We start from the raw sequence: 12,904 nt of genomic DNA, 5'->3' as shown, positions 1-12,904 counted from the left end.
CGTCCGGCTTCCACCCTCAGTCTAACGGTCAAGCCGAATGGGCCAATCAGACTGTTGGTCGCATCTTGCGTAGTCTTTCCTTCCGCAACCCCGCGTCCTGGGCTGAGCACCTTCCCTGGGCCGAATATGCCCATAACTCCCTTCCGTCGTCCGCCACCGGTCTGTCTCCCTTTCAGTGTAGCCTTGGATACCAACCCTCGCTGTTCACATCGCAGCTCGCCGACTCCAACGTTCCCTTCGCTCAGGCTTTCGTCCAACGTTGTGAACGCACCTGGAGGGGTGTCAGGTCAGCCCTGTGCCGTTTTAGGGCCCAGACGGTTAAGGCTGCTAACAAACATAGAACCAAGAGTCCCAGATATTGTCGCGGCCAAAGGGTGTGGCTGTCCACCCTCAACCTCCCCCTTAAGTCCGCCTCTCGTAAACTGACCCCGCGCTTCATCGGTCCATTCCGTATTTCTCAGGTCATTAGTCCCGTTGCGGTGCGACTTCTTCCCCGCTATCTTCGCCGTGTTCACCCGGTTTTCCACATCTCTTGTGTCAAGCCCGCTGTTCGCGCTCCCACTCGCCCCACTTCCCCCCCGTTCGCGTTGAAGGCGCGCCCATCTACAGGGTCCGCAAGATTCTTGACATGCCTCCCCGGGGCCGTGGTCATCAGTTTCTGGTAGATTGGGAGGGATATGGTCCCGAGGAGAGAAGTTGGGTTCCCTCTCGGGACGTGCTGGACCGTTCGCTGATTGATGATTTCCTCCGGAACCGCCAGGTTTCCTCCTCGGGAGCGCCAGGGGACGCTCGCTTGGGGGGGGGGTACTGTCATGTCTTGTCCTGTCCAGTCATTATATGTTTTGTTCTTGTTCTTTCCTTCTACTCTTTCGCCATCTACTGGCCCTCTCTGTTACTTCTCCTCCTTCCTCTCGTTCTCCAGCTGCTTCTCATCTCCCTCTAATTCTTCGTCAATTCCCTTCCCACCTTTTTTCCCGTTTTCCCGCTGATTAGATCTCTACTTCTTTCCCTGCTTTCGCTGCTTTCGTTGTCTGAGTCTCACTTGAGTTTCACACGCTGAAACAATCCACTGTCTACTTGTCGCTGTCCAGTCCTGTCCTATTGGCACCCGCCTCTCTACACTCTCTTCTCCGTTAATTACCTGGATATTTGTGTTCTGTTCAGTTCGCCCCGTGCTGCCAGAAGTCTGGTCCCCACGGTCTCGCCTCGATCCCTGTCTACCCCAGGGGAGTCTACAGCCTGACGGCGCAACACTGCAACCCCTGGCTGCCGCCTAAGGGACGCTCGCTAGAGCTCAGAAGAAGCCTCCTTTATTCATCGCCCACTCTGCGGGTTGTTTGTGTTAACCTTTTGCCTCTCAAGGAGAAGATTTTGTGTTCATTTTTGTGTTGCTAAGAACTTTCATTAAAGACTACATTTCTGTTACATCGCTCTTGGGTCCTCACTTACCTCACAACATCATGCACATTTTAACAAAACTTTGTTTATTGCCTCAATAATATATTCAGAGCATACTGTATTCTATATTCCTTTCAACAAATCAAGGATAAAACACTCAAATTATCAAGAGAAAAGAATCTATTATTTATAATTTAATAATTTATAAGCAATGTTAAACAAAGAACTGTGCTACCTCAGTAAATTAAACAATAATACAAAAAAAAATGGCCCTACATTTGGTATAAGCAAATAAAAAGCCTTAATCTTGCAGAAGTTACCAAAATAAAAATTTCAGTTATACTATTCAACACCCGCACCTTCCTCCCACCTACAGCCATGGATTTATTCCCATGGCTCACACTGAAGACTTGTCATTGAGCTAACCTCCTCTGAATGTATGCATGCAGTCACTCATGCTCAGCATAAGCCAATGCTTTCAAAATCTGAAAAAACAAACAAACAAAAAAACTATGCTCTTTCACTGCTCGTGAGTTGTGAGATGTGGTCAAAAAACAAACGCAACTGTATTGTTGGCGAATTTCCGGTGAACTAATACACTACCCACAATCTTCGTGGATCCAATCAATCAGAGATCGCCCACTCTTTTACAGTTTCCGTCAATAGGCATTAATTTATAAAAATTTTGTGTAATGCAGGATTTCTTGCAAGACCTGCTAGAAAGTAAAAGATCCAGAAAACAACACGTGTTTGTTAAGGCTGGAATACACTACATGGCTTTAACACTGATTTTAGCTTGATTTTCAGTCAGGCCGAGTCAGGGCTAGTTGGCACTAGTTGACGTTAGTCAGCTCCAGTCAGAATTGAAAGATTTCACAGAAAATTGCATAGTATAAAATGAACCTTTCAACTAGGATTACATCTAGTTGGAGGATATCTAACATGTTTGATATTTGTTTAGCTGATTATCATCGACTACCGAGGAAATATCATAGTGAATAATGCTCCAAGACTCAAATCTGAAGTCATACGTTGAGAAAGAAATGGAAATCTTGCACACGATGCCACAAAGCTCAAGAAACAGAGATGATAAACAAGCACTTAAGTAGAGTTTAACCTTTAACAACACTCACTTTCCTGAACTTCCATTGCTGTCTCTAGAGGCCATGATCCACACCCATGAATGCACCAAAATGCATTCTTCACAACACGGAACACAGAGGAGCATCAACAACAGTAGCAGCTGTTATCTTTTTCTCATCAAGAAAAGGGAGGGCTAGTTTGGAATAATCTGGGCAGGTTTTAAAAATTCTAAATATAAAAAATTCCATGGCTCATCCAACTAAAATAAAGAAAATGGTTTCAAACACAATCGTTCAATCAAACAGACAAAATACTGATTGACAGAAAACGTGTTCAATCCTGTTCAGAGGAGATACAAGTTGCCCCACCCAATAGTGTGTTCTGAACTGCCACAATCTGCAGGTGTTGTTCATGGATTTTAGTGATAGAAGTAATTCAATCAAAATACAACTAAGTAATGAAAAATGGCAAAATAACGTGACCTTAAATTGAGATTAATGCCAGAATCTGTGGTGTTTTTCTCATGCCCATCTGATAAAAATTGCACCTGTCAATGTATGGCTTTTGGCTACAAGTTTAATGATGCTGGATGAGACCACTGCATGATATTTTCAAAATATACCACTCATAGTAATCATATTGTACACTCTAATAATCAAAAGGAATAATCTTTATATTACATATTAATTCATAAATACCGAATGGCTGAAACATGACTTAAATGATAACACAACAACATTATTTGGCTTCTTTATATGCCAGGGCAGCATATTGTTCTTTTTCGATGCGTGTTTGTATCATTGTGTGAATAAGAATAAAGCGGGGGTAAATGTTAAGGTTTTTGAAAAGGTTATCATTTCTATGCTTAATTGTGTCGTTAAGGCTATGCTACTTGATATTATGGATAAAAAGCGCTTGTTTTAATATACAATATTTGGGCATTTTTTTAATAATTCAGGCTGGATTAGATGGACGTTGATGAATAATTTGTAAACATGAATAGTGTTTGAAGTGTAAAACAACTCTAATAATTTCTGTAAACATTTTCTAAATAAATAATAATAATAATAAACTAATCTGGCAACACTGTTACCATGTAAGTTTGTGATTGGATTGGATCAGATCAACTATTTAGACAGGTAGTGTGTTATCCCCAGTCTTAAAAGTGTGTGAAGACTAATATTTGAATATATGTTCTGATTTTTAAAGTCTTGTAGTGTAATCCATCCTCAAAATCTGTATTGGTAATTTTGTTTTGTTTTTTGTTTGTTTGTTTTTTGAGGTATTGTGGTATAAAGCAATGTTGTTGTTAATGTCTGTATCAAGCATAAAACAAAATTTCATTTCATGTGTTATTTTTTGTTTAGATTTTTGCAGCACCCATTTAAAAGTTTAAACCTTTATAAACATTTACTATGGATAAATTGTTTAAACTTTTAATTGGGTGCTGCATAAATCTAAACAAAAAATAATAAATTATATATAAAGATGTGTAAATAATAAATGCATGCCTACACACATCAACAAACAAAAAGCTAATTTGTGGCCTTTACCGATGTTAAGAATGCAGACGAGGGCAGACGAGGAGTGGGGATCTAACTGTGGGTTTTATTAATCAAAGGTGAAAACAAACAAACAGGAACAAAAGAAACATCCACGGGGGGGAAAACTGAAACTAAAACACGAACACATCGGAGGTACACGGAACTGGGAAAACACGGCAGGATGAACACGGCTGGACAGGTAACAGAGTAAACATCTGAAACATTCAAAACAGTGGAAACATTCATCAACAATCGACAGGGGAATGGAGAAACAGCAGGGTTTAAATACACAGGAGACATGATGATGACAAACGACAATCAGGTGAGAACAATGACACAGGGCTGGCAGTGATGAGGGCCGGGAATCATGGGAAGTGTAGTTTTTGACAAAGGGAATAGGAGTTTGAGACAAAGACTAGTGAAACACAGGGCAGACAACAAGAGAATCATGACAACCGATCTTACCATTTAGCTTACTATTACTATTAGCTGGACATTTTGAATAATTTGTAAACATGAATAGTGTGTGAAGTGGTGAAAAATATTAATAATTTCAGAAAACATTTGTAAATATAAAAAGTGCATGAGCTCATTTGAACCAAAGTTAAATTATATTTGTAAGAATTCAAATGCACATTAACAAATTATCTGTTAATCATTATATAATATATATTTGTTAAATATATACGGATGAAAGATTAATAACATGTTTAAGTATTTGAATGTGCATTAACTAATGAACTAAGCATTGCATAACGTTAGTTACTTTCATTAGTAAACATTAAAAAAGTATTTCTCATATTTCTAAATATTTTAATATACATTGAGTAATGATCTGTTAAGCATTATATAACATTAGTTAATGGTTTATTAATGAAAGTTATAAAATATCACCAGTTCCAAATGGAACTGCACAAATAGTGTTTTCAAATAGGTTTCACAAACACTCCTCATGTCTTCCCTTGGTCGTCAAATAGATAGTCCTACCCCAAACGCCTTCAGTAACCCATGTAATAAACACAATCAGTGTGATCACTGCCTCTTAAAATGAGAACAAGTATAATGAGCTCATTGTCATATATATACATATGGTTGACAGGGAGGTGTGTTGAAGAGCTTTTATCGTGCACAGGAGACTCACCTTCTCTTTGGGATCAATGACCTTGGCCTCCAAATCAGCAGGAATGACTCTACCTCTAACAGAGAGATGCAAATGTAACAGACTCTCACTGATGAGAGGGTCCACAAACACAAATCACATGCAGACAGAGCTTGCCCTTACCTCTCATCTGTGCTCAGCAAGATCAGATTTTCTGTGCCAAAACCCAGCGTTGCACTCGCCTTATTTATAGAGTAGTGACTCTGTGAACAATATTTAACAATAAGTCGAGCATTTTTGTATGTGTCATCCGGCTTTATTATAAGAGGACTTTAGGTAAGTAGGACTAGTTTAAACCATTCTTTTGACATCAACAAGACAAATGACAACAAGTAATTCATTGCAATAATGAACATAAACACAATGTGGACTGTTGAAAATGACATAATCACTCCTTTTCATCTCACTATAATACAGCAGTATATTTTGCTGCATTGTTACTTAAATCATGAATTAGAGCATTGTATGTTTTTGATTCATGAATGTATATTTATTAAGCATTTTTTATATTTGGCAAGTATTGCCATTCTTATTCATGTTGTTGTAACTGCATATCATTGATTTATAATGCATTTGTAAATACATTTTTAGTAATTTATGAAACCCTTTATAAACCAAAAATATATATATATATATATTTTGGAAGACTTTTAGGCTTTCAAAAGAGCAAGCATTTATTTAGAGACAACACTATCGCTGTCTATCGACAGAAAGCGAGTAAGATACAAAGGGAGACAGAGAACAAGCAAATGAATGACCTACATGTTCTGAGGCAAACAGCACCAGCCTGGGAACTGCTGCCATGCCTTTGATTTTAACCTCAGGGAAGTGTTTATATCGTGCCACCATCACACTGTACATATTTGAGATAGCTCCTCCTGCAAAAAGACAAACATATTGGTACTTTTAACTTAATGACCTAAAGAAGATGAGTAGCTCCATAGTGTTGTGTGCTAATACTATCAAGAACAAATAGAAACATTAACATTTAATTAGGGATGTACATTTTACATGTTAATTCAGTGCAATTAATTATTTAATAAGCAATGCTTAAAAACAATAATGCACTTAATAATGACCCAGACCATAATGGCGTCATGATTACCCTTACCATCAGAGCAATTCAAGCTTCAAGTAACACCTTCATGTTTTTATGAGTCTCAGTAAGTAGGGGGCAGTAATTGTGACTCTAGTTGTTTATGCAATGTGCAGCTGTACAGGAAACAAACCACACTTGCTAACAGCAGACAGCCACATTTTTGCATTCAAACACAGCTGGATGGAGCACAATTTTGAATGCAGGGGTCTTAAGATGTGTTTTTCTAATATTCAAATGACTCTTAATTTGACACAGCATCCAAAAATCACTGTTTATTATGTGATACGAGCATGCGTTTCAACCATGTGGGTCCTTAGAAAAGCCATTTTAAAAAGTCTTATAAGTCTACCTTGGACAGACTGATGAATTCTATTACATAATGGATTGCATTTAGGATTGCCATCTGTCCCGATCACTGCTGAACCAACTATTTTAAAGAGGCTTCTGTTGGAGCCTAAAGATGTCATTTAGTTTCATTTAGTTATATTTACATAATGTTTCATTTACAAAAATTTTTTTTTTTAAATTCTAGAGGTAAAGGGGACATGTTACCTCAACCCATGATGGTTGCTACGGCCCTAGCTTTGTTACTTCTATGAAAAGTAATTTGTAATAATTTAAAATGTAAATATTGGCTATATCATATACGGTACAAATTAAATCTACACTCAAAAAATATTTTAGCCTATTTTCAATTGAATACAAAATTTCCATCTAATTGAATTGCCTTTAACTAAATAAATTGTACAAATCTTACAAAATGCAAGTTTTATTAATTACATTTTCTTCAAGACTATTCAATTCAATTAGATGGAAATTTGTTATTCAATTGAAATGGATAAATCTTAAAAATAGGCTAAAATATTTTTTTTGAGTGTATAATGAATAAATATTATAAGTAAAAACAAATGTAAAAAAGGTTTAGTAGAATATAACAATGAGAAAAATGCAAGTTCAAAGATGTCAAATGATAACATTACTTTAAATATCATGGGGTATTTCAGCTAAGGAATTAAGAGGCTCAGCTGACAAAAACGTTTGGAAATGCCTGGTATAATCAATACTTTACTCATCTGCCACAATAATGTAGTACATTTAAATAATTTGAATGCATTATATTAAATAATTTATTATTTTTATTATAGTTATAATTGTTTAATTATAATTATTTAATGTTTATATAATTTGATTAATTAACTGCCATTTCTTGCAATTAAATCGATTGGAGAGAAAAAAAAAAATATTGACAGCCCTACTTTTATTTAGATAATTATATTTGATCAGACATTTGCACATATATGAATTTCTATTTGTTAGTAGAAATTAATTTTATTGTGCAGGTCCGATGAAGCTCCCTTGACTAGTCACAATTTCTCACGAGGTTTCTTCCTTATACTACCTAAACATCTGTCATATTCCCTGCTGTCTTTTGTTTTTGTGCTCTTATGTTGAAATTCTTGTTTAGTTCCTGTTTCTTGTTAGGTTTTTGTATTTCTTTGTAGTTTCATTTTATGATTGGTTTTCCCCTGATTGTTTCTCATTCCCTGATTGTTTCCCCAGGTGTTCCTTGTTTTCCCTTCGGTATTTAAGCCCTTGTTTCCCCCAGTTAATTTGTCAGTTCTTGCATGTTTTGTTATGCTCCGTTCCCTGTGTTTTGATTTATTCTGAGCTTTCTAGTTTATTTTAATAAAGCTGCATATAGATCCTCATTCCTCGCCTGCCTCGTCACAGAAGAACTGATCTAGCAACCGTCAGAATTCTCCTCCTCGAGCAAGGGGACCGTCCATTGAAGATCACGTCCGTGAGTTTCTAGAGCTGGCGAATTTAGTGCACTACCTAAACTACTCTTTGGTGGTTTTCTTCAGGGCGGGTCTCAGTAGTGCACTAAAGGAGCTATAGCCTCCAGCCGATCCTCACTGGATGCTCGCAGAGTTTGTGGAGGAAGCTCTGCGAGTTAGCGGCTCGCCTTTCACTGTGGGCGTAGAGGAAGAGGGCTTTAAATCTCCTTACACAGTGGCCGCTCCCCAGCCTTCCATGCCTCATCCCTCCACACCTGCCACGGCCAACGAGCCAATGCACCGGAGTTTTCCACGGCTCCGCCACCAGAGTTTTCCACGGCTCCGCCACCAGAGTTTTCCACGGCTCCACCACCAGAGCCTTCCACGGCTCTGTCTCCTGAGCCTTCCACGGCTTCGCCCCCGGAGTCCTCCACGGCTCCTCCCACGGAGTCCTCCTTGGCTCCGCCTTCCACGGCTCCACCCCAGAGACCATTCCTACACCAACCTGGTTCCTGTCATGTGGTCACCTCCCAGGCCTCCTGACCCATTCCCTGTCCTACGGCCACCTCCCAGACTTCCAGACCCAGTCCCCACCTTGAGGTCATTCCCTTGGTCTTCTGGCCGCCTGCCTGATCTGTTCTGGTCCCCTTGGTCTCCAGGCCATCCGCCTGATCTGCTCCCTGACCTTGCCATGTTCCTCTGCTCTCCTTGCCCCTTGGCCCCCCTGGACTGCCTGTTTGCTCCTTGTGCCCCCCCGAGCCTCTTGTTTTCCACTTCACTCCATGGGCAATTATTTTTTATTTTTTTTGGAGCGTCTGGAATCTGCTCCTTAAAGCAGGGCTCTGTCATATTACCTGTTGTCTTTTGTTTTTGTGCTTTTATGTTGAAGTTCCTGTTTCCTGTTAGGTTTTTGTAGTCCTTTGTAGTTTCATTTTATGATTGGTTTTCCTCTGATTGTTTCCCCAGGTGTTCCTTGTTTTCCCTTGTGTATTTAAGCTCTTGTTTCCCCCAGTTAATTTGTCAGTTCTTGCATGTTTTGTTATGCTCTGTGCTAGGTTCCCTGTGTTTTTATTTATTCTGAGCTTTCTTGTTTATTTTAATAAAGCTGCGTATAGATCCTCATTCCTCGCCTGCCTCGTCACAACATCTTAGGGAGTTTTTCCACTACACTGTAAATCTTGGGGTTGCTCACTGGAGGGTTTGTAAGGCACAATTATTTGTAAAGCTGTTTTGGAATAATATGTATTGTGAAAAGCGTTATATAAATAAAATTTAAACTTAAAAAATTGTGCCACAGTCTGCTTACAGGAACCAGTAATTTTTGACAATCTGTTCACCCACCAGTTGTTGAGAGAGATGTCTCTTTGATGTATAAAAATAAAAAATAAAAAAGGTGTGCTTTATAATTCTGTTGTTGTCATGCAGTCACACCTGGTGAGAAAATGCCATCTCCCTCTCCATTTGGCCAGCCAATAATCTCTCGCATTTTCTTCAAGGTGAGATGCTCCATTAGCACAAACACTGGTGCGATCTCATATGTGAACCTGTAAACAGACACAGACACACACACACACACACACACACACACACACACACACACACACACACACCTGTCATATCTACTTGTCCCATTGTAATAAGTAGGAAGTAATTCACTAAATATCTGTACCCGTCAACCCCTTCAGTCATCACAGATAGCACCAATCAGTAATCATCAACGGTGATTAGTAATGATGAGCAGCTCATTAGTGAATGCAAATGCCAAGTGCTCATGCTGTCTGATCAATATAAAGAATACTGCAATTTAAATTAGAGACAGCAGAAAGATGTACAAACACAAGCTGGTGACACCGGGGGTATATTGTCACATGGAGAAGTTGTCAAAAGGGCTATATTCCAGTAGCTATATGGCCTTGAGTCAAAAGTCAAACTGACAAATGTCAAATTGCTGTTTTCTCCATAGGATAAAAATTGTGAATTCAGTGCTCCAAAGTAAAATCCTAATAGCAGAATATTTTTGTAACAGCTGTTGAGTGAACAAGTGAACAAAATACAACCACACTGGGATACATGCAAGGGTCAACTGTATAACATATTTTGAGTAAAAACATGAAAAGTAGATTTTAACTGAAATGTTGAACTATGTTCTCAGGACAATGGTATTTGTCAACAATGTCAGGTCTCATGTTTTAAGTGTTGTAATTTTATAGTCAAAACAAGGGTTATACCATTCACAGTTATACTATACATTAAAATTTTACTTTTGACAAAACAACCTCACACAACTTTGTGTCACTGCAAAACAGCAAATGATGTAACAAAGGAAATAAACAGCAAAGAATATCTGAGCATAGCTGATGTGCATTGAGAGTGGTGGTCAGTCAGCTCTCAACCTCACTTGAGAGTCACTCATAATGAATCTGTGTGTCTAACCCATTTAAATAGCTCACCAGAGATATATGCTCGTCATGATAACAGTCATTAAACAGGAAAATATGATCACAGCAAAATACTAAAGAGGGTGAACAAATCTTTATGTCTTATCACTGGAGCAGTTTTGGAATTCATATTGGAAATATTTATCTTGTTTTTTAACACACCTCTGGTATGTGTGATACTGAACACTCATGCTGTTCAAAGTATCACATATTAGTGGACAATGTCTTTGACAGTGAAAACAGAACTGATTATATCTGTTTTCTATGCTGCAATGCATGAGGCACAAAGTGGCTCTTTGAAAAATTAAAACCAAACTATCAGAAAATGTAACTGTTACATCCCTAATATAAAGGCTACATATAATATATAAAATAATTACTATAAAATGTATTATTCTTATTATAACAATTGTTTACTATAAAATATTATTAATTGTCTACTATAAAAAATAAGAGTGCAGGCCTCAAAGCAACAGGGATCCAGCTTTGCAGCCCTTGAGCTGTCCAAAGTTGAGTAGCCCTGCTATAAGTTGTCAGGTCAACATGGCTTTAATAAACTGTGTAATTGCAGTCACAAAGCTTTCTGTGTCTATAATGATTATGTCCACTAGATGGCATGTGTGTGCTTAAACACTAACTTTTGATTAGTTTAATTTGTTTGTTTTTATATTTTGACTATTTTATAATACTTATTGTGATTTTTACACTCAACTGTCATTTATATGAGCGATTTATTCTTTCTAAAAGTTTTTGGTTATATTTTATTCCCATCGTGCATTCTGGACAAGTCACTTCCTGTTTTATCATTTGCATGAAGAGATTGAATGATGTTATCATCGCTAAGAAATAAGGTGTTTGTTTTTTTCTCTACAAGCTTAAGCCATCCAATTAAGTAACCTCAAGATACAAAACCCTCTTTTAGCTCACAAGCAGGCAAAAGAGATATGTAGATTTATTTTCTGTTTATTTCCAGCCTAAAGTCATATGTGTTTTTTTATGTAACTCAATGTGTTACTGATGTTTTCTTTCATATATGTTTTTTATTCAGTTCTACGGTGTTGATGTCGGTGTTGATGTCAGTGTCTGTATTGATGTCAGTGTTGGTGTCTATGTCGATGAATGCATTAAACATCTGTGAGAAAAGAACCTCAGCCTTTGCGTTGTGACTAAGGGCGGCATAGTAGAACACTGCATCGGTGAAGGCCAGAGCAACAGACGGTAAAGCTGCACGCGGAAGTCATCCAGCAAGAGACGCCACATGTTTGCTAAGGGAAGTACAATGTTTGAAACGATCGCAATGACTGAACCAGCCAGTGTGCAAGTAAAGGCTGAACAAGCAAGCACTTTTAAGTTAATGTCTTGGAATTCGCACAAGGTCTTGTGAACTGCCACTGAAGTTTTTATTGCGCTGGTATTTCCATCATGTTTATTCTGAAGATAGAAGTGGACATTTCCCTGGTATTGGGCAGCTAATTAAGAAACTACAAAGACTAAATAGATAAGCAAATGTACATTAGGTCTTGTTAAGATTGACTAAAGTTTACATTTTCTGTGTGTCACATTTAAGTGTTTTTTTGTGTGCATATTTATAATTCCAAGTGTGTTGATATTTACATTTTACAAGGTAGTGTTCTTGCTAATTTACAGTTCTGTTGTTTATTGTAATTTACATGGTTGGGCTACATAAGTCTAGCTAAAATAATTGCCTATACTAGAACTTTAAATTATATTTTGAATATATAGTACATTACAGATTTAGCATGTCAGACACAAGTGAAAATACAGTGCTGTCCACTAAAGAAGTCAGCCATGCAGACCCTACTGCACAAGAAGTTGGCAATGTAGAGCAGGCCATCCCACTATAGCAAGCTGATTCAGGTGACCAAGTTAATGTGGCTGCACAAGTACAACAACCTCAGGTGGCAGATAACATGCAGATAACATACAGTTCCCAGACATTAGAAGAAGCCAGCATACACGCACGCTCACTGAAAGAGGTAAATCACTGCAAGATGCTAAATTAAACGATCTAAAGAAGGATTTTGAACAGAAGTATAAAAGATGGAAGTATCATATCAATGGTTTGAAAAGAGCCATTAAGAACAATGATGATGCAGAACTGATTTGTGAAGTTGTGAGCACCATTAATGCCACTCAGTCTGAAGTTGACAATATTTATGGTGACATAAGAAGCATCACAAGCCCTGAACCTGAAATTCGGAGTAAAAATGACACTTGCCTTGTGATTACTAGCACTGCAAATGAAAAGGCTCAATGTTTCCTCAATGAAGACCCTGAAAACATACCCTGGCCTGATACAGATTCTGTGTTTGAAACCACTGCGTCAAGTATTATCTTAGCAACTTCCAATAAGTCAAAGTCTGTTTCCAAGATGTCTAGTCAGT

The 12,904-nt window shown here is 38.1% G+C and overlaps 1 pseudogene; it reads right to left on the bottom strand.

The window, feature by feature from the left end:
- Positions 1 to 12,904, bottom strand: part of LOC127654559 (glutamate decarboxylase 1-like) — a 96,089-nt pseudogene that overhangs the window by 13,650 nt on the left and 69,535 nt on the right.

This window comes from Xyrauchen texanus, chromosome 14 (assembly GCF_025860055.1).
Source record: "Xyrauchen texanus isolate HMW12.3.18 chromosome 14, RBS_HiC_50CHRs, whole genome shotgun sequence".
NCBI classification, from domain to species: Eukaryota; Metazoa; Chordata; class Actinopteri; order Cypriniformes; family Catostomidae; genus Xyrauchen; species Xyrauchen texanus.
The sequence above is the reverse complement of the archived record's forward strand: the minus strand, read 5'-3'. Positions and strand labels throughout refer to the sequence as shown.